The sequence below is a fragment of the Vidua macroura genome, chromosome 20 (assembly GCF_024509145.1).
Source record: "Vidua macroura isolate BioBank_ID:100142 chromosome 20, ASM2450914v1, whole genome shotgun sequence".
Taxonomy (NCBI): Eukaryota; Metazoa; Chordata; class Aves; order Passeriformes; family Viduidae; genus Vidua; species Vidua macroura.
The window spans coordinates 9322515-9344828 of NC_071590.1; the positions used below are offsets into that span (position 1 = coordinate 9322515).

Below are 22314 nucleotides of genomic sequence, written 5' to 3' on the forward strand. Positions count from 1 at the left end.
TTGGAAGTCTCTTGGCAGACACAAACATCCCCATAATTACAAAAACAACTGGTTTCTCCAGTTACGTAATTCTGCCAATTAAGTAATTCCTCCACATGTAAAGCAAACCCAACCAAAGCCATTTGGGCAGTTTTGACTCATTCTCAGCAATGTGCTGCTTCCCAGTGCTGATGCCTACAAAATCCAGCAGCATTCCTCATGGCAATCCTTCCCAAGGGCAGATCTATTCCTGCTGGAGGAAAGGACTCAATGGAATTTGCCAGAGTGATGGGAAAGCAAGTTCTGTGAGAAGGAAAACCCACCTAAGCTTTCAAGTGCAGCTTTTGGTAGAAATCTTTGAGGTTTGGAAGGTTTGATCTCAGTTTGAGGGATACCACCACCTTTACTTTGAGCCTTTCTCCTGGGCTTGCTACAAAGCAAAGCTTTCCTGCAGCAGCACAAGGCTCCAAATAGTTTGGGATTTGCCAAAACCAGAGAGAGTTGGATATCTCACAAGAAAAGCTGGGTTTTACTGATCATGTTAAATAGTTTGTCAAGGCAGACTGTGGTGAGTGATGAAGCTGCTGGCCTGTGATCAGTTCTCCTCTCACCAGCAGGTACTACTCGGGTCACCTGAAATTATTACATCAACAGAAATTACTATAAGGAATAAATGTGAGTAAATTGTTTCTGATTCTATGAAAACAGAAGGCAAAACCAATTTTGGTGTTTTTTTTTAATTTTTATTTTTAGCTTCCTAAACGAAATAAAAATTCTATAATTCTTTATAAAATTAAAAAAAAACACAAGTAAATCTCTGTTTCTCGTGACTGACATTTGCTATTTAAAGCCCAGGGACCTCCAGAGTAAGTATTTCCAAGGATTGTGCTCCTGACAAGTTGCCTGTTAACACTGATTGAACAGTTCCTATAGGCAGCAGGAGTCCTCAAGTGTTTCCTTCTAGAAAGAAATTGCAGAGCTTGATATGAAACCAAGAAACCCACCGAAATTATATTTAGCTGCTCCCTACATCACACAGCTTTATCTCTAGGGAGTTTCTGCCATCACATCTCTAAAAGGAGATTTCATGTGAAGTTCTGGAAGTCAAATAATGTCCCACCTACCAATGCATTAACAGAGATCAGAATTAAGAGTCTCCCTTCCCCTACATATAATAATAGTGAATGTTCATCTGCTGAAAAAAGCAGATAAATTAAAAACCAGTGCAGTTTGTAAAAGAACACTGCTTGGGAAATAACCTTTGGAGGCACTGGAAAAACTCAGAGTTCAATCAACTTTATTTCCAGTACAAAAGCAATTAGATTTTTCCCATCAGAAATCAGATGAAGTAGTAAATTAGGATTTGCTGGTAATGGGAATTCTTAACTTGTGGCATAAATAGAATTTCCTTATTATTATTTTCGGCTATGGGGCCATCTATCTAAACCCCCACTCCAAGCACAATTTGTGAGAAAAAAAGCTGCATTACAGAGTTATCACAGATATCTACATTTAATTTGAGTTTTCCTCCTCCTTTTAAAGCAAAAAGTTACTTTAATTAAGCTTTAAACAACAAACAATCAACCCACAAGAACCAACAATTTTGGCTGCTGTTCCATTCACCTAAAACTCCGACTTTACTGAGAAATCTGATTTAAACAACTCCCAAACCATCTGCATCCCTGCTACCCTCAGAAGGCTACAATTATTTTTGTGTGTTCCACCAGTCCTGAGAAACCAAGACACAGATAAAAATGTAATTTTTGAACTGTTTTTTGTGCCTGCACAGAAAATATTCTACATCTAATATTAATTAAGAATAAAGGAGTTCAAAATAATGTTGCTTGTTATAATGCATCTGGAGCATCAAGAGTGGCTCCTATAGCAACAATTTCAGTGAGAAAACAGTTCAAAATCTTTTCTTTCTGTTTCCTAACACAGTGAGCATTTTGAATACAACTCACACATGATGTGAAATACATTTTCTTTCCCGAGCACAGCTCTGACTGCCTGGTGAAATTTTAATGAGGACCCTTCTCACTTTGACTCCTCCATCATGAGCTTTCTTCTTTTTTGCTCTGTGATTTAATCTGAACTGGTTTAAGGTTCAAGTGAATATTAATTCACAGTAAGTCCATGAAATAAAAAGGGTGAGAACTGTAATTCCAAGAGAGCTCTGGAATGGCACCCAAGTCCTGCCCTGCTGCCTCTCCTTGCCTCCCTGCTGATCCAGGAATAAATCTACCAAAGAGAGGAGGAGGGAGAAAGAGGAGATGAATTAAGGCCACAGATGAGAAAAATCAAGACTGGGAATAATTTCTGAATACAATATTGGCTACCTAAAATCCAGGATTGTTTCTTAATTAGCATTACAGGAAATATTTGAAGAGCAAAGCTGCTGGCCCGAACCTGTGTCCTGCACATAGAGCTCGTTGCTCACATTTATCCATGGATCATTCCTCCTTGGCAGCTGGAAGTATATTCCAACTATCTGAAGAGAGTCTAAAATCTGAGATTCCCTCTGTCAGCACCTTCTGATCAATCCCAATCCTGTGGATTCCTTTTCTGTTTAAAGGCAAGGATATTTCCTTGATGGATACTCTTGGATCCAGGTTGGAAACCTGGGTTCCTTCAGCCAGCAAAGCACTTCAGCCATCTCACTGTGGCTTAAGAGGAGTCTGTTCAACACAGACAACAGGCAAGGAGAGCAGAAGGAATAAACAGGATTTCAGGAATAACAGGATTTCTTCTAGCCAGAAAGCAAATGCTGGTGCTTGATATGAAATAATGTAATGGAAAAGACTCATGGGGGCATCCCTGCTGCTCCTCAGCTGTGGCTGAGAACTGAGCAGAGAGCAAAGGACTGGGAACAGAGAACAAGAACCAAATTCCTCCCCAAAACTAGGAAAGAAACTCTTGATGGCCTCCCAGGCACACAGCAGGAAACCTCAAAAAAGTCCAAATATTCGCCCTCAGGCTGCAGGTTTGGATTCCTCCTCCTGCAGGCCCCATGGTCCCCTGCAAAAAGTCAGGAGTTTTATGGGAAATGGCCCAAAGTTGCCCAAAGTCCTGGTTCCTGGGGGAGAAGTTCTCCCTTGAGCCATGAGCATGGAAAATGCCGAGTGTTGGATCCAAAGTCAAGAGCTCCTGGAGCCCACGGTGCCCAAATCCCCCCTTCTAAAGCAGCCACCACTGGGAAGGTCACGTTGTAAAGTCACTCCATTTAAACAGTAATTAAAGAGCAAACATTAACCAGCAATTTTTCCTTAGGTCTTTCTTACTTCCAGTTGGTATCATTCCTCCCAGAGCGAGCTGTACCTTATGGATCTGCACGTTTATCTTGATGAAAAATCTTTAACCTCTCGGTATTCAAGGCAAGAAAAGCCACGTCCTTCCATTGAGAGAAACCCTGCTCCCTGCTCTCCCAGCTCCCATGGCTGCAGCTATCATGTTATCCACATTATTTGTCACTGGCAAAAGTACACTGGGACATGGTGAAAGTGCCATGAGAAAGGAAATTAACTTCTCCACACTTTAATAAACGGGAACTTTTATTCTGTGCAAAGACCAAACTATAAAACTCCAGGTAAACATTCTCTAGCAGGTGGGCTCTTGCAAACACTCTGGATAGTCCTCACTGCTTGAATTCCCATCCTTATTCCTCACTAAGGTTTTCAGAAAATGCAAACAACAAACACCTTCCTTAAAAAGAAGCTGAGATGAACCCATGCACAGAGCTCCACCAGGGAAAGCTGTCAGCTGACCCCACTCCACAGGAATTAATGCAAAGGCATTGATTTGTTCTAGGCTAATGATAAAGGCTCTTGGTTTAATTTTAGGAGAAGAACTTTCATTTTCTGACTGGCAACCAGAGCTATTTATTACACAACCAGAAAGCCAAAGTTCAGCTTTGCAAGTGACAAATCAAAGTCAAGCCCTCCCCGTAGGAAAGGAGGGAAAACAAGTCTGGAATGGTCAACAGCAGTTTGCTAAAATAAACCCCAACTTCTGCCTCTCACCCCCTGCCTCCTGCCCACCCTGGAGCAGCTCCACGAGGACTTCAAGCCAGAATTGAAGGCAGTTTTCCAGAGGGATGAAAATCACAGCAATTCCAGGGATCGCCCAGATCCTTCAAGGACACAAACCTCTTTCACAGCAACAGGAAACACACACAAAAAAAAAAAAAAGAGAGAGAAATTCAAATAAAACCACAGCAACTCTGTCAAAAAGACAACAGGAAGACGAGGGAGTTGAACAACAAGTTGCTGCTGGTATTGCTGTTCCTTATCTCAGAGGAATGCTGGATTGTGAACACCACTGCAAGTGCCACAGCATCCAGCCTTGTGCTGGCATGGACACATGAGCATGGATACAACTGCTCATCCCGTTTTCTGGCCAGCAATTTTGTGTCTGAGCACCAACTGTAATATCTGGCACTTGGTCCTCTGCGTTCAAAGAGTTAAGCCGTGTCCTATAAAGATAAAAATCTCCACTTTTATTACTTTGTACGGCTCCTAGCAAACGAGGATCCAGCTGTAATTGCAACATTCCAAGCTCTGGAGGTGCCAAGTTTTACTAACTATAATTTAACTGGTCCAGCTGATGCAGTCCAAATTCTTGTTTGGATAATCAGCCTTTGTTTAAATATGGACTTTCAAAAAAAAAAAAAAAAAAAAAAAAAAAAAATAGAAAGAAAGAAAGCCCAGGCCAGCATTAGCCTCCAGGCATGTCATGTGAGCTGATTACCCTGCAGCAGTAGCAGACTAGCAGACACTCATGCACAAGAGGAGGATTATTTTGCCAGAATTACTGTTACGGTAACACAGAATCAGAGCTTCTCTCCCCCCAGCCCTCACCCTTTTTCTTTTCTTTTTTTTTTTTTTTTCCTCCCCCCTCCACAATTCACAAGTCTTCTTTCCAAGTTCAAATGAAGTTTAAAGGTGAAAAGGGCAAGAAAGTTTCATGACTGGCTGTTGAAAGAGGGAGAAATAACCAGGGTCTCCAAGTTTGCGTTTACTAAAAGCTCAACAATTTTGTATTTTGCTGCAATTCATAACTGCACAAATCCCTTTTGTTGGGTCTGTTTGGACTGAAATTAAACACTTGTTAATAATTTATAACTTAATATCATTAGAAAATAATAATAACTGTCAAGCAACTACATTCAGTACATAAAGCAAGTTGAGTGGCTCGTTAGATTATTTGTCAAAGCAACAATTTCAATATATTTTAGCTTATTTCTACTGGGAAGAGCGGTTAAAGAGCCACCCAGCTTGCTTGGAAATCATTCCTCCACCAGCTGGGAGCAATTCCCAAATTGCTGCACCTCAGCCACATCCAAGTGATGCTGGCTCACTTTAAAAGCACTCCAGCCTGACTCCAGGAGGTGCCTTAAAGGTGCTGGAGGAGAGATGGCCAAAGCCCTTTGCTGCTCCCTGACCAAAAATGCACCCCACACTGCCCATGCTCTGCTCTAAATTTGACATCTGAATGGAACTGAAACAGTGGCCAGCAAACCAACTGTCAAAATGAGGCATTTAAGAAGAGAAAAATCTGAATTCTGTTTCTTGGTCAAGGACCTGAGCTGCACAAAGCACAAGGGCCAGGCACAAAGCTGGTGCTGCCTTCCCCAGAGCTGAGTGCAAACAGAAGAAATACTTGTTTTTTGTGTGTGTGTGTGTGTGTGAGGAGTTTTGGGAGAAAATTCACTTGTAAAATGTCACAGGCTGTGGTTCTTCTTGGGAAGCCATGAGAGTGGCCTTTTGGAAAAGCAGAAATGGAGAATCCCAGAATAATTTGAGTTGGAAGGGACCTTAAAGCTCATCCAATGCCACCCCTAGGGACACCTTCCACTGTCCCAGGCTGCCCCAAGCCCTGTCCAACCTGGCCTTGGGCACTTCCAGGGATCCAGGGGCAGCCACAGCTGCTCTGGGCACCTGTGCCAGGGCCAAGAATTCCTTCCCAATATCCCATCCAACCCCAAGCTCTTCCAGTTTGCCATCAAAGCTCATCAGGCAGCTGACCTATTCGACCACTTTCCTCCCCATGTGAGCACCTGTGGCAATTCTGGTTTTGTTGCACATTAATCTGTGAAGTCGAAAACATAAAATTTAAGTATACTAAGCAAGAAAGTTGGAAGTTCTGATTAAAAAATTTATCTGAGCCAGTCTGCCCCGACCCTGAGCTCATGTAAACTGATTTAAGTCAGCGGTGCCACAAGAACTGACATTAGTCAGGGGTCTGCTCTTGTTTCCATCTATTTATCTGAGATCATTCCTAATGTGCTTACTGAATAAGTATTCTCCTTTTATTCCTTTCAAAGTCCTTCTCTTGACTTTGTCCCTTCTGCCCTCTTTGCCTGCAGGCTGAGAACTGAACACACACATGCAGAGAGAGCCCTCTCCTCCCACCTTCTCCACCCTCAGCTCTTCCCTCCTCAGCCTGCCCTGCTTTCTTCCCATGATTTCTTCTATTTCCTCTATTCCTGGAATATTCCAAGGAAGCAGAGGAAGGCTCTGAACACTGCAGGTTATTTACAGCACAACAGCTCTCAAAATATTATTTAATTCACCTTGGAGCTGAGGAACTGCCCAATGTCCCCATGCACAAACAGGCTTTGGTGTCCTTTAAAGTGACCATGCAAATAAGAAAGGCAATAAGAGAAATGGTATTTCATTGAATTTACTTTTAAAGTCTCCCATGCTTCTCCCAGAAATCAAATGGTACCTGGAGGAAGCAGAAGATGCCACTCTGGTTAGTGACAGTAGGCCCTTATAGGTGTAATTAACTTTTTAAATTCTTCAATTTTTAGTTAAATGCGGAAAGTTCCTTTTTTAAAAAAAAAAAAGTGAATGCTCTCAAACACATGGAAAAAATACAGGAATTGATAAAATTGATCTGTAACATATTTTTACTTGAGAAAGGATTACAAGGTTGAATCTTAACATTATATACTTAAAACCATTTCTTGTTCCACTGCCTTTACAGTTCCAAAAAAAATGTACATTTTGGAGACAAAGGCCTTTATCCTCTTAAGTGCTGTGGATTTCATGCCAATCTCCCAATATAAAGCAGACTTCAGACTCAGACCCCAGAGAAATGGTCTCGGAAAGATTAGATTTTCCACCACAAAATAAAACCCTTGTGTGGGGAACCACAGCAGCTCCAACACCTCCTTCCTCCTGAGTACTTGTCTGACAGGGAGGAACACCCCCAGCCCATCCTGAGCCCCCTCCTCCAAATGGAAGTGGTTTGATCATTCCTCTGCTCCAGTTTTTCCATGTGTAAAATGTCCAGAATTGTCAAATACCCCTGAAAATCAGTATTTTTTCTAGGGTTTTTTTTTTTCCCCTATTCTGTACCATTTTGCAACACAGAGTAAGTTTGCTCTTAATATTAGTGTACAAAGTGAATTCTGACTGGTGATGGGAAATAGACAAACCCAGTGTAAGGGGCACATGAAGAACATAATGATGAAAAATTCTTTTAAATCAGCAAGATATTTTTAAGAGTTGCCCATCAAAGGTGTGCACCTATAAAAGCAACAGCACATTACACTAAATTAATGATGCCAAGTGTCTGGCAGCTCAATAAAAACAAGAGGAAACTTTCTTAAACTACTCATGATGTAGAAAATATCTTTATCAATCATCCCCATATTACAAAACTCAGATTTTTCAGGGTATTTCAAACCCCATTGCCAGTAATAAAGTGGGACAAACAAGGAAAAGAGAGAAATATAGATTCAATACAATGTAGCTCCTGAGGATTCAATTTTAACACCACCAAAGCCACCCAGAAAAGAATGGATTCAAGAATCAGAAGATTGAACTGCACGTAGTCAGCTGGGATTGGTGAGCTGCAGATGGAAACTTTCTTGAGAACACACAGTTTAAATTCTAGTTAGGATAGTCTGTGATTAAATGCTCCTCCAATTTTTGAGTACATCACTTTTTTTCCCTACCGGCTACTGTGATACAAAAGACATCTCCTGCAAACAGAACTGGTAAAAAAAAGGAAAAGTGCAAGTAAAAGCCATTTAGGTTTCCAGCAAAGACATCAAAGCAAACCAGCTAATGGACAGCCAGGGTAGTCAAACCACTCCTGCAAAATCCATTAGTTACTAAAAGTTCTGGAGGGCTCAGTTTTTACAGTAAAACCTGTAAAAACTCAGTATCCAGTTTCTCTGTTGGGACACTGAGGTGTGAAGATCCAAACGATGCTGGAACTGAACTTGTATATTTGAACCTTTTGAACTCCAGCTGCCCTTCATAAATTACTTTACCACCGGCTTTAACACGTTCCTAACCCACCGTGCAAGAAGAGGGAGGAATCATTAAAAAAACCCCTGGAAATGGAACTGAACTTTCTAACACTTCCAGTGGAATTCCTCTTGGTTCAAAAGACAAGCACCTATGGCAGGACTGGGGGAGGAGGAGAAGCTTCCAGATAGTGCAGTGAAATAACATCTGTGCTCAGGCTATGAAAACAGAGCGGCCAATCCCCCTCCCCAGCCCCACACCCGGTGGAGGTGATTGGAAATGGCCCCATTCAGGAACAGGCAGTTGCTCCTTTCCATCTGGAATCTCTGTCAGAGGGAAGCAAAACCCCACCAAGTTCCCAACTGCTGCGAGAAGTTCGGTTTGCTCCTTAGAGTGGGACGTGCTGCCTCGGATGGGCAGAATTTTGGGATGCAGAGGGTTCTCACCACACCCCATCCACAGGGAGACAGAGATTCACCCTTCCCCTGAGGGAAGCTCAAATATTTAGAGTTTAGAAACGGATCCGACTCCAAGACAACGGCAATAAAGATTCTTAATTAGTTTTAAGGTGAATTAAATGCAGGACAGCAGCTCAGGAGCTCAAACATGACATTTCCTGCTTTCCATGGGAAATGAGGACAATCAGCAGGTCCCTCCTCATTATTTTTTAGACTGTCACTGTGTTTATAGACAGTCACTGACATGTCAGGGAAAAATTAAGATTTTAAGTCCAGAAGAATGGAAAGGCTGGGTCCCAGACAGGACAGCACATTATCCTATAACCAAACCAGATATTCCTCTCTCCTACACCTTTCCCTGCCTGCAGAGATCTCAGCATCCAAAGCAGCAACACAGAATCCAAACCTCCACGGGAACTCTTCAGCCCCAGTCCTGCTTGCAGAAGGATTTTTGGGCTCAGGAAAGTGGCCAATTTTTTTTTCCATCTGAGATTTGTCATTTAAAAATGAGGAAGCTGTCCCTCTCAGAGGAATGTGCTTTCAGTGGGTCACCTAAGATAAAAATACTGCTTTTCTCTTCTGATTATGATGTTATCACATTATATGTGGACACTGCATTTCACTTTCTCTTTAAAATGATCTTGCTAAGCAGCAAAGGGACACAGCAGCTCCCATTTACAGGTCACCTCAGGTCTCCTGAACAAACTACGCCCCAGGGTTTTAGTGAAACTCAGGAATTCCAAAAGCAAAGCACATTGCCCTTAGCACACAAAATGCTTCTGATTCGCAGAATGACACAAATGTACAAGAAAAAAAAAGGATGTCTGATTATTTTTTGTAATGGATGGCTTTTAGATGGGCAGAACACACTCAGGCATTTCTTAAAGCCCCAAACCACGGGTGATTTCCAACAAAGGCCTTGTGTGAAGTGCTGCTTGCTTATCACAAAGACTTCGAGAAAGAATTTTCAGGGGTTGAACTCTGAGTTTTAACCCTGGACAAAGAATGAGATGATGCACAAGTGTGTGCTCCTTAGGCCTGTGGTGCTGCCACACTGCTGATCTTGAATCCTTCAGATTGATAAATTTGTGTGAAATTATTTGATGTTTCAAAAGAAAATAAATTAAAAAAAGAAAATGACACAACTTTCTGAGTAAAGTCCATGGCTCAGTTTGCCTGTTTAAGGAATAAGATACACAAACTCTTATTAAATGTGGGCTTGCAATTTATGAAATTCCTACCTCCATTAATTGCGACTCCTAATGAGACATTACAATGAACCATGTGGACAGTCCAACTCAGATGAATACCACAGATGTTTAAAAAAAAAAGATCACTAAATCTCACGTAATTTAACCTGCTTTACTTCCAACTTGCATGAAGAAACACTTGTGGTTTCTCCTTCCCTCTCCCCCAGCACAGACTGGCTTTCTTTCCCTGGCTTCCCCGCTTGGAAACGAGCCACGGATCATTTACAGACTTCCGAGGTTTGCTGGGGCACTTTCTGAGGATCCCTCTGGAAAATGGGACCACATTTCAAACCAGAGGGATGCAGGTAGGAGCCTTGAAAAAACAGGCCAGCAGCCAGAGTGGTCATCAGTAATTTTTGTTTAAATATATTAACAACATAATTTAGAGCATTCACATCATCCAAGTATCCCCCCTCCATGCACGGGGATCTGCAGTCATTACATCTCACCAGCCAGAAAGGATCCACATTCATTTCTGACATTAAACAAACAGTGCACAAGGTCCCAAACCCAAATCACAGCAACAGCCCCCTTTGCCAAAGCCAGTCCCACAGAATTCAGGAAGCAGAGGAACATCCGAGCTCTTATCCCTGGGAGCTCCGTGGTTTGGGACTCCCGAGCAGCGTCAGTAGGTAAATGCCCAGGCTGATCTCCTCTAAGAGAGGCTTCATCTGCTGGGGGGACATTACAGAACAGCAGAGATCAGTCCTGCCTGATGCAAAGGTTAAGTGGTAAGAATAACATTACATAATGCACAACAAAATGTTAATTTACAAGACTCAAATCAAGGCCGGGATGTGCTGCGACGCACCAGCCCCACGACGAGAGGGCACGAATGAACCAGAGAGTTCTCAAAACACTTCTGTCTCTTAGGCCATTTTTGGTTTATATATTTTGTTTCACTCGTTGATAATCTTACAGACAAGGGAAACCATGCTGCTGGGGAAGTACTAAATCACACCAAAAGAGCTAAGGTTTTTAGATGAAACAAGAAGCTGATTACACATGCACTGAGTATACCAGTCACTAAGCGTTTCTGGATTGCAGGGATAAGATACTCTCTTTGCTTATTACTGCCTCCTTGATCCAAAGAGATTTAAGCAACTGTTTTCAATTAGATGTTTTTAAGCTAGTAAAACTACATCCATAAAGACATATTTATAGAACAACTTAAAACGAGAAGAATTAAAACGACTGCAAAACTGATGAATTCCATTCCCCCACCAACCCTCCCCCCCCACCCCGAATCATTTACTGACCATTAACGAGCAAAAAGCACTGCAATTTTAAGAATTAATCCAGTGTTGCAAAATTAAATCAGATACACTAGGAGGGATAATGACAAACTGGTGGCTCCAGCGTTGTCAGTTTGCGGGTGATACAAGTTCAAGTCGTCTGTGCTAGTGGTCACTCTGTTGGAACAAACATGAACATAAAAGGGAACATTAAAAGTGCAGCAGCACCAACTGAATCAATTCTGTCGCTGAGGACGCAGGCTCAGAAGTGGCACAGGGTAAATATTGCATTTTAGAAAGGAGCTGCCCAGTTCCACAACTGTGAGACCCCAGCGCATGGAAATAAAGGAAGAGGCAGCAATGGAAGTAAATGAAGGGACAGGATCCTCATTTCCCTCTAAATTCCAGAGCACAAGAGCCTGGCAGTGTGGCTTTGCCACACATGACTGCTTTCAGCCCCGGGAACCCATGAGGAATATTCTGAGAGCTCCAGGAACAAAACTGAGCTTTGATAGTTCTCATCCGACAGCTGCTTAAACAAAATTTGCCTAAAACGCTCTGCAGCATGTGACTGGAAATGTCTGCAGGATGAGCTGCCTCATCTCTGGCACTGGAGAACACAGAGCCATGGCAGAGGTTTGGGATGGTCACAGCCACAAGCAGGGACACCCTCACCTCTGCCAAAGCCATCAGCTGCTCACTGACATCTCTCTTTTCTACCTGCCTGGCCCACGCTGCAGACAAAACAAGTGGCAAGGAAAGCCCCACTCCAGGCCTGCCTCCTTCTCCTGCTAAATCCATCTGAAGAAGCTCGAGGCATCCGAAATTTTATCTTCCCTGAACTTCCCTACAAGCTCAATGTGTTCCTACCTAAGCACATCGTCATGAAAGCATGTTAACAGTGGAGTGACTTGGAGATTCAAATACATCACTTAAACATGTATGTTTTATACATTTTATACCCTTCAGAATCAGGCCATAAATACAAATGGATGTTACAAAGCATGACCCAGAGTCTCAGTCTGTCACTGTGGTCTTGGCCTGGGCACCTGGGGTGATGAGTGCTGTGCTCTGGGCCTGGGAACCTCACAAGAGACATTTTATTTTCCCTCTTTTTTTTAAAATTTGCAGTTTACATTTTCTCCACGTGCTGAAGAAGCACAGGGAGCATAAGGAAATTTTAGCCATTGTTTTGGGTGACTGAACCCAGAGTTACACACAGGGTCTGCTTTTAAGGGAACTCTTCAACCCTGAAGTAAGGAAGTGCCCTTTGGCTATGCAGCACCTTGCCTGTCCCCACATAGGTGGGATAAAAACATATTTGGGAAAAAAGGAAAGGAGACAGGGAGGATTCAAGCAGTGACATAACCTGTGCAACTGCAGGCTGGTTTCTGTTCAAGAAACAGCTGCAGTGATGAATTCATCCCTTTAGTCTCTGTATTGATCCTGCACAGACCAAACCCACAGGACAGGCAGATCCTCACACATCTTCTGGAACCACTTTGTGCAGCCAGATGAGCCACGGGATCATTTGGGCTGGGAAAGACCTCCAGGATCATGGAGTCCCACCATCAGAGGCATAATTACATCAGATTCCCCCTTCTGAGTGAATGTGCCTCTGACCCTCTGACTTCTGATTGGTTTTGATCACGTTTAGAACGCGTTAAGAAACAAGATTAGAAATATTACATTTTTGTTTATGGGAAATTCAGGAATGACCAGCCCAAAGCAAGGCCTTCCATTCACCAAGTGTCCTTCTGCAGGGTGAAGGATGGCTGGTGTGAGCAAAAGCCACAGCATAAAACCAAAAGCCAAGTTTCATACGATTACATCCAAATTGGCAGAGCAAATCCAGGAGATAGAAGTGAACATAAAAGCAAGTGAAATAACACGGACAGAGAGGCAGCAAACAACCTTGCCTAAGGCACAACACTAATGCCAGACTAACTTCAAAGCAGCCACTGAACCAGCACAGGTGACAAACAATCTGCATAAAAATTAAGTCTAAAGCAGCACTGGCTCCTTTCCTTCCCTGAGTCCCTTCAGGTCTTGCTCATTTCAACTCTTTTTTTTTCATTTTAGACATGGAACAATGCATATAAACGAGAATGCAGCCTTTTGGCTACAAGTTTCCTCAAATAAACTCGGCACCACGTCAGAAGCTTTACTCTGCCTATTTCTTTTTGTTTTGCTCATTGTAATTTATAATGAACCTCTTCCACAGTAAGCTGACTCAGGGAAAAACCACTCTGAAAGGCATCAGCTACTGATGAATTGTTTTTATTAATTAAGTTAGAGAAACAAAAACCACAGTGGTTTTCAGTGCTGCAACTCGCAGCAGAACCCACAAGCTTGGAGGCAGAAAGTGTGAAAGTCACAGCTCTGCTCCGAAATCTCCTCCATTTCTTTACTGAGGGGCTGAAATTCCAGAGACAAGGGGTTTTTCCTCCCTTTTAACCTCAAGATTTGGTCCTTTGAGCAGCTGCTTTGGACTTAAGAAAGCACCACAAAAGCCACTGCCTTTACTGCATTAAAAACTGAAATAATGGGCATTAAGCAGAAGTAGCTTTTATATACCCTGATATTTGAGAGGTTCAGCCTGCACAGGGCTTTGCTAGAGAGGAGTGGATGGAAGAATAGAGTTAAGAAAAGCGTTTAATCCTGCTGAGTTCCAAAGACCTTTGGATTTTCCTTTTTAAGTTTTAGCAGCCAAGAGATTCAAGTTTTATTTTCCCTCAGAGGATGTGGACACTGAGGAGAATCTCTGGGTTTTGGACACTCCTTGATCCTGGGACATCACACCGAGGAAGGTGGGGTTCACTTGCGTGGGGATTTCTTCCCTTAAACATGCAGCTGGTGAAGAAATTAAAAATTTTCATTAATAAAACTTTGGGATTCCCTTCTTTAAGCTAGAATCCTCTTTGAATAGTGACATTTTCTATCATGAGCCTCCACCTTTGTCCATCAGCTCTTCCTCTGCTCACCCACTCCCCACTATTTTATCCAATCTCACACATCCTTCATGGAAAGAACAAAAACACCCTAAAATTTGCACATGCAATCCAAAGTTAGCTTATTCACACAGTTAGGACATGCTTTTTCATGCACTGCTGGTTACTGGAAAGTTTAACTTTTGTTAGAGGATAGAAATGAAACAAAACAGGAAAGTGGATATTTTTCTTACTTATTTCAAGTGTACATATTTTAGGTAATTTTATTTTTTTCCCTGTGACACAGAATAGAGACTGTAATAGCCCTCAGCGTGTTTTCCACCAAGAATGCAAAAAAGAAACACTTTTGCTGGAGAAGTCATGGAAACTGGTAAATTGAAGACACAAGCCCTCATTGAAAACCTATAATTTTTTAATTAAATTTACATGTCAGTGGATCTTTTGAGCTTGGCCTGTGTGTTTTTTATAATGTACGTTTCTCGTGCTTTTTCCCATGGGTATTTCTGCACTATTTCCAAACTGGGATTACTCAAGTTGAAGTGTGATAAAGGGCACATTATAGTTATATTAAGCAAAATAGGGAGGAGAAAGCTTTTCCATAGTGCAAAGAAAGCTGTTCTCCAAGCCTCATTGCTGGTAACAAGCAGAGCAAGGCAACCACTGAGCTAGAAACTGCTGCCATCAAATCAAGGCTTTGTCCTGAGCAAAGGGGGGATTTATTCCATCCTTTTCTGTTTTCTGCTGAAAATTAAAGGTTGTTTGCTTCAGAATCGTTAAGTCTTGCTCTGGGGTATCATGGAAAAAATGTTGTGAGCAACAAAACAAGAGGGGAAGCTGTGTGGTGTGCATTGGTGTGCTGCTGGTCGCAGGAGCTGCAGAGGAGGGGGTTTGGGGAGGCACTTGGGGTTCCCTCCCTGCCCGGAGGTTTCACAGCTCTCTTGTTCCTCTTCACAGCTCCCTGAAAGATGCAGGGACTTGCACAGTGCCTGGCCCACGTCAGGAGGACCTGTCAGCAGTGCTGCAGCCAGAGACAGGCAGCAGCTGGATGGGGAAGGGAAGGGAAGGGAAGGAAAGGAGGGCATGTCAGCTCGGAGCGGCAGAGAAGGTTTTTCACGGCAGCTATTTGCAACCCTCCAAGGAGCTGCAGAGGCTGCCCATTAAAACCCTGTTAAAACACTTCTGATGTTGTCAGCAGTGGAGAGCTGAAATAGCACAGTGATCACTGAGATTCTATCTGCCTCAAGCAGTTCAGTGGTACTGTCAATAATATGAGCAAGGAGGTACAAGATGAGCAACAACCTAATTCCTGCATCAAAATTTCATAAACTCCCTCAGTTGGTAAACATTAGAGATGTGGGCAAACACAGGCCAGCCAATAAACCACCCAGGAAAGATGACCTCTGGTCTGGAATCTTTCCCAAAAGCTTTGAACCTTTAAGTTAATTTACACTTTGAAAGCAAAGCAGAGTGATGGTGAGGGGAAGGCAGCAGGGGTGAGGTGATGCCTCTCCCATCAGTGCTCCCAAGCTGCTCCTCAGCTCCACACTCCTGACAGTGCCCAAGGGAAAAACACAGCACCACTTTTAGGCATACACCCTTCCAAATCTTCCAGGCTAGAGTTTCTCCCCACTTTTCCCTGCTTTAATTTTTGATTCATCTTCAGTACTAATTCCTTGGGATAATTTTTGCAAGTGTAGTTTTACCAGGTAGGAAAACTTGCCACTTCTTGAGGAAAGCTCCTTGTTTGAAAGCAGACCTCTTGATGTGCCAGGGTGCTAAAACTGTGAGTAATGACAGCAGGATCATCTACTTCTCTGCAACTCTGTGCTCCTAAGGGCTACTCACAGTGAGTAATGGCTGGAGAAACAGGGCCAAGGTGAAGAGTTATTTATAATACAGTAGCCACTGAGTAAGAGCTTAGCTATGAATTCACTGCTCTGGCTACAATTTCGTGAGAAAACAAACAGAGCCAGCTTTTGGTTTCCCAGTTTTAAAAGTTATACACACACTGTAAACGAGCAAAAATGATTCAGGAAGGCCTGGGGTGGTCATTTATTAAGCAGCCATAGCAGAGATTGTGTGGTGGATGTAGGATAAGCAGAGATGCTTTAGTTCCTCAGGGGCTTCCTCAGGGTGGCTGTGGCAGGCAGGGAAACTCCCAGACTCGACTTCACCCAGTCTCAGATGCTTTCCCCTTTTTATGCAATAAATATCCACTGCAAAGAGCCCAAAGCCTGCTGGAAATCAAGCCAAGAATCAGACTGTCACCTGCTCAGCAGTGCTGGGGTTAGGGGTCAGAATAACTCTGCACTTTTTAATAGGAAGTGACTGTGCCAAGGGTCTCAAAACCAACTCCTGTCAGGTGCACCCTGCATCTGCGGAGACCCAGCGTGCTCAGGAATATTTCTGAGTTGTTTCTGTCAGCCCAGAATGAAGCAAAGGAATAGTAACATATTTGGGCATTAAAAAAAAAAAAAAAAAAGGAATTGGGAGAATAAACTGGGATAACAGGATCAAGCTCAGCACTCCTGAATTTCCTATGAAGGAACATGTGATTTCCCAGTGCACCCTGCAGAATAAATGGATATTCTCCAACTCCCACATTACAGGTCATGACTTGCTGGGGCTAATCTGGATTCTGCTGAGGAACTTTTTATCGACTGGAGTTTGGAGAGCAAGGCACAGCAGAGACTTTGGGCTTGGCACTGTGCATTAAAGGCTGGTTTACAGAAAACTCTGGTTTTCACCCCACAAAGACATATGGCTCAGCTTTGGGATGGAGGCAGACACTTGGAAAACCAGAAGGAACAACTCCCCAGTTTAATTCTGAACTGTAAACACAAAAGGGATGGTTTCTTAGGGGATTTTTAAACCAACTGCCAGCTTTGCTATCTGCTGTGCTTCCAGTTTGGAGTGTCCAAGGGGGATATTTTCACCTTGACACACGACTTATACATCAAATTAAGCTCTCCCATCCTTTTGGCAGGGATGTGGGTTATTTTAGTGCCACTGAGCCCTTTGCAAGTGGCCAAACTTTCTCTTGGACAAGCCCTGAGCTCAGACACAGCTGCCTGAAAAGTCTGATTAAAAACCTACAAATCTTATAACTAAGTATCTTGTGCTTTTTTACATGTCCTATGATTTTAACGAAGTTGTCTTTTGCCTTTTCTTTATCCAAAAGAAAATTAAAACCGTTCAGTGTTAGAGAGGAGGAATACAAAGAGTAATGACCACCTCATTCCCTCGCTCTCACGAGCCTGAAGTTAAATACCTGCCTTTGTACAACTGTTCCCCTCCTTTTATTAGCTAAATATTGTGGCACCAGAGCACCAAGAATAAAATTACAACCATTTGAGATGAGTGTAACTTTTACAAGAGTCAGATATCCCCAACAAGCCGACAGTCAATAACCCAGCACAAATTAACTCTGGCAAATAATAGGTGTGTTGACCCTAAATTCATGAGGCAATAAAATCTACCAACAGCCTGTTGTTTTTAAAATACTCAGGCACTTCTCAAAGACAATATAGTTTTTGTTTGGGAGCAAGAAGATCATTAATTAGGAAAGCTTTTAAAGGAAGTTTTAGTATCATTAGCAAAAGCTAATGGGAAAATAAATTAAGTTACAACATCTGACACCAAGTTTGGAAAAGAAAGGCACTAAAAACCCAAAGCTGCCTTACATGTCCCAAGAATAGCACCCTTCCCCACAGACCTCCATAATCACAATAAAAAAAATAAATTTCCTCCATTTCTTGTGGCATTTTGAGTTAGACACACACTGCTGCCAAACGCTGCAGTCCCAGGGATATAATTTGAACCAACTTTGTTCACCCCTCCATCTCCAGCACAGTGAAAATACCCTTAGAAACACAATCTAACAATCTGTTCTTCCCAGTTTGCTTTTTTTCTCTGAGAGCTTTTCAAGACCAGTAAAACTCAGATAGAGGTGTCCTGTTGTGAGTTCCTGTGTGAATTTTTATTCCTTGAAGGAAAACAAATTTTATAAATATTTTGAAATTCTGTTAAAAAAAAAAAAATTAAATAATATGCTATGAAAGGTGGCCTAAAATATTTTATGGCTTGGAGGAAAATGTTCTTTTCCCTTGCCCTGGATGCTCTGCTCAGAGACGCCACAATGTCTGTCAAACAATTGCTGCATACGAAGGAAGGCACGTAATGACATTGTCCATTATTTCAACCATGTCAGCTGAGGAATTATGGAAGATTTATACCTATTTCATATTAAAACTATTTAGTAAATGTCACACAGCACAGCGAAAAACCACGGGCATGTTGTTGAGAGGGCAGCAGGCTCAGCACAGAGCTCTCAAGGATGCCCAGGCAGAGCACGCTGGTTTTAGGATTTGTATGGCCTAAAACCCTACAGTGACACAACCTTCTTCTGGTTTTCTAGGAAAACAGAAAACATAGGATTTATATATTATGTAATTTAAAAAGGAAGGTGTGCAGAAAGTCAAATTAAATATTCGTAACATTTTAAAAATTGGAAAATTAAACGGAGGCAATTAAAACTGCAACAGCTCAGGACATGCTACCCCCGTTCCTGGCCAGGCTGCCTAATTTAAGCAGAAGATGCATTTTCCTCTTCTCTTTTGCTTCAAGCTTTGCTTCTATGAGAAGTCAAGTAATTAACTTGCCAGGGGAAGAAATTTTCCTCTTCAATACCTTTACATTTGTGTAAAGCAAAATTATACAAAATGCTGATGCAAGCCCCCAAGGGAGTGTGGAGCCCACCCCTGCCAAGGCCACCTTAAATCCACCCCGAGCTGCTGCTGGCTCTGGCTGTCCCTGGGATGCAGCAGGGCCCAGGTTCCTCCTGCTGGGATGGAGTTTATCCACAGGAAATAAGAAGGGAAAATTCACGCTCAGCTGCTTAATGGGAACTGACGTGGCCTCTCCAGAGAGGGAGGAACTTTGGATGTCAGGCAGGTTAGCACAGGGCAAGCAGACGGTCAATAAAATATTCAATAAAGGACTCTGATATGATAGATCTAATATTGTGGAAAAAGCCAGAAGTCTTTTTTTTTTTTTTTTGGGGCGATAAAACATGTTTAAAATGGTGGTTAAAATGGTCTATACAATATTAACCTCCTAAAGTTTGAAAACAATTGTGGCTGGGTTTTGAATTTGTTAGAAAAGCTAAAAACAACTAAAAGCTTGTGTAGCACAGGATACATTTCTAGGCACAGGCAAAATGGGTAATTCAGAATAAGGGCACTGAAGTTTTTACAAAATCAGTTAAAAATTATTTCAAACCCGATCTTTAATTAATAAAAATAAAAAGAAGAAGAGTATATACAGATCACCAAATCCACAGGATGCTCAGGAAAACAGGCACAAACCTCCCCAGGATCCCAGCAGAGATCCTGACCCGAGTGCCAGTGCTTGCTCCTCTCCTCCCCAGCAGATCCAACCTGCTGCTCATTTTCCCAAGCAGGATTCCAACTAGATTTCCTCTCTGAGCACCTCTTCCACCCCAGCTCTTCCATGCCCTGCAGTTTTGCCCCCACAGCAGCAGACTGGAGGGGGTGGTAGGAAAGCCCCAGAGGGATCAGGGAGCAGCCAGCCGTGAGCAGGGAATCCCTGCAATCATTCTGATGAAGCTAAATCTTGGGAGTTTACATAAAAGGAAAATTAAATCAAGCACTGGAGTGGATTGGAAAGAAATGCACCAGGAGATGGATAAAGTTAATCATGTTTAGTGGAGGCTGATGCTGACCTACTCAGCCTTGCCTTGGAGATCCCCTGCACTTGCTGAAGTTTCATTATTTGGGAGCACAGAGGCTGTGGCAGCTGCCCTGAATTCACTGGAATTCCTGCAGTGCTTTATGTGTGCAGGCTGCAGGGAAATCCCACCTCGGCCCTGCAGCATCCCTGCAGAGATCACGGGTGGGAATGCAGGGAAGCAGGGCTCTGCACTGACATCTGGGGACTCCCAAAGTCTGGCCCTGTCCTTCAAACCCTGCACTCGGGGAAAAACTTCACCTCAGCGAAATGATGACAGCAAAACGTCACTGTCACATTCCAGGAGAGAATCACTGAGGTTGGAAAAGCCCTCTAAGATCACCAAGCCCAACTGTTCCACTGCCAAAGCCACCAGGAACCCATGTCCCCAAGTGCCACATCACACATCCTTTAAATCCCTGCTGGGATGGGGATTCCAGCACTGCCCTGGGCAGCTGTGCCAGTGCTCTGACATATTTACAGGAAGCCCAAAGTCTCCTCAGTGGCCTGGCAGGAGCCAAAATTCTGGCACACATGAGCTGCTGGGTGTTTTGGGGATGTACTCAGCCCATAGGGCCGCGTGCTGACCATTGGAATTCTAGCTGACATTTATAATTTAAGAAATTGAGTTGTATTTCTCAAAAGGCAGTGCTGGAGCAAACGTATCCTTTTAACTCCTTCTGCTTTAACCAGTATCAGCTACACAAACCACGCAGTCTCCTGATGAAGGAGAAAAAGATTAGGATATGAATCTGTCAAGTTTGGAATATTTCTTTCTGTATAGCTCTGTTAAGTCACTGAGGACAGTAACGCTTCAGTATGTTCTGAGAATAGCTCATTTGTTCTTTATTTCAGTGTCACAGAAAAGATTATTTGCAACTATTCACTTCCTTACAAAATATTCAGATTCTTCAATGAAAAGCGTTTCCCACATTGTGGAGCCACCCACACAGCTCCATTTGAACGTGAATGAAAAGCTCTGCTTGATGCTGCTGAATATGTTAACCTCTCCTGGATCCCCAGCCCTGCTGAGCCACTCTGCTCGTGCATCTGCACAAGGAGCAGCATGGAAAACAAGCTGGATTCTGTTGGACAAATAAAGACAACAAAGGCATCAGATGATGATGACTGAAATATCCTGATCTGTGCCTCAAGTTGTTTCATTTCTGGCAAACTAACCCCGAATTTCAGCTTACTAGGAACTAATTTTAATGTGCAACAGATCATAATTAGTAATGGGATATGAAACATTTTCCCTTCTACTTTAGGCTACCGGTGTCAGCTTTGCCCAGTTTTAACTCAATCAGAAACCATCACCAGTTAATGACCAGTTCGTGGGCAGTGTGAAGCAGGCTGGTGGTTGAAGTCCTTTCCCCAGTCATGCTGTCACAATTAGCACTCACAGAGCAACCTAAACCAAATTTTTGAGGGAACATTTGTTGCAATCCTTGTGTCTTTGTTAGAAAAGTGCAGTTTGCACTCTAGTGCTGCTTTTTGAAATGCCACCCTGGCTTGTCACCCCCCTGACACCCCGTCATGCTCGTGTGTGATGCCCAGTCGAGGGCAGGGCACTGCTGGCTACAACTTACAAATTCCAACCCGCAGAGCAGCTCCTTCTAAACCAGCAAAACGTCCTGGGTGCTCCCTCCCATTTACTAAATGTCTTAAACCTGAACTACAGCTCTGCTTTAGGCCTCATTTGCAGGAGGATCTCCCTGTGGGCACACCAGGGTCACCTGTCCCCGGCGCTGTCCCCACAGAACGCCCAACACTGAGCTCCAACATGAGCAGCCACCAGCCAGGTACCTCCCCAGCAAACGTGGGCATGGATTGCCAGGATGAACCCATCCAGAGTGTCCAAATAACATCAAACCACCCGTGGAATTTGACCAAACGTTCTGCACTCTCTTGTTCTCCTGAGCGCAGCGTGACCGGCATATCAGCTCTTCCAAGCCTCGATTTCCTCCCCGATTTTCCTGCTCTTCCAACTCATAAATGCCTGAATGGGAATCCCAAGGAGGTGCATGAGGCTGAGGTATCACTTTTCCCTTCCCATCATCCCGTTTCACTGGGAAATCTGACTCTTCCATCTGGCCCTCCCCTCCCTGCCCCATCTGGGGCCTGACCTGCAGCCCGGCTCCTTTAAGGGATCACTACAAGAGATGGCAAAGCTCTGAAGAAATTCAGAGGGGAAAAAAAATAAAAAGCGGAAAAAAAAAAAAAAAGGAAAGAGAAAGAAAGAGTTGCTCTTCTTTGAGAACTGGCTGGAGTGCAGAGCTATCTTCATAAATAGACAGGAAACAGAAAAGACTAATGTTGGGCAGATGACAGATCCCTGAATTCAGTTAACTGGCCTTCAAGATATGAACTGTTCTATTAAACATAGAGGCATTATGTTGGTCATCCACTTTAAGCCCAAGAGTGATTAAAAT

At 43.1% G+C, this 22314-nt stretch overlaps 1 protein-coding gene across 11 annotated transcripts in view; it reads right to left on the reverse strand.

Annotated features, from left to right (window-relative positions):
- BCAS3 (BCAS3 microtubule associated cell migration factor) overlaps positions 1–22314 on the reverse strand; it is a 299013-nt gene that overhangs the window by 87921 nt on the left and 188778 nt on the right. The window contains exons 24-25 of one of the 11 annotated variants that reach the window (XR_008440115.1): positions 11208–11360; positions 10338–10619 (exon numbers count right to left, since the gene is read on the reverse strand). The exons of the other annotated variants lie outside the window; for them this stretch is intronic. The gene's annotated coding sequence lies outside the window, so the exon portion shown is untranslated. Of the gene's footprint in view, positions 1–10337; positions 10620–11207; positions 11361–22314 lie in introns of those variants that run through there. 11 annotated transcript variants of the gene reach the window in all.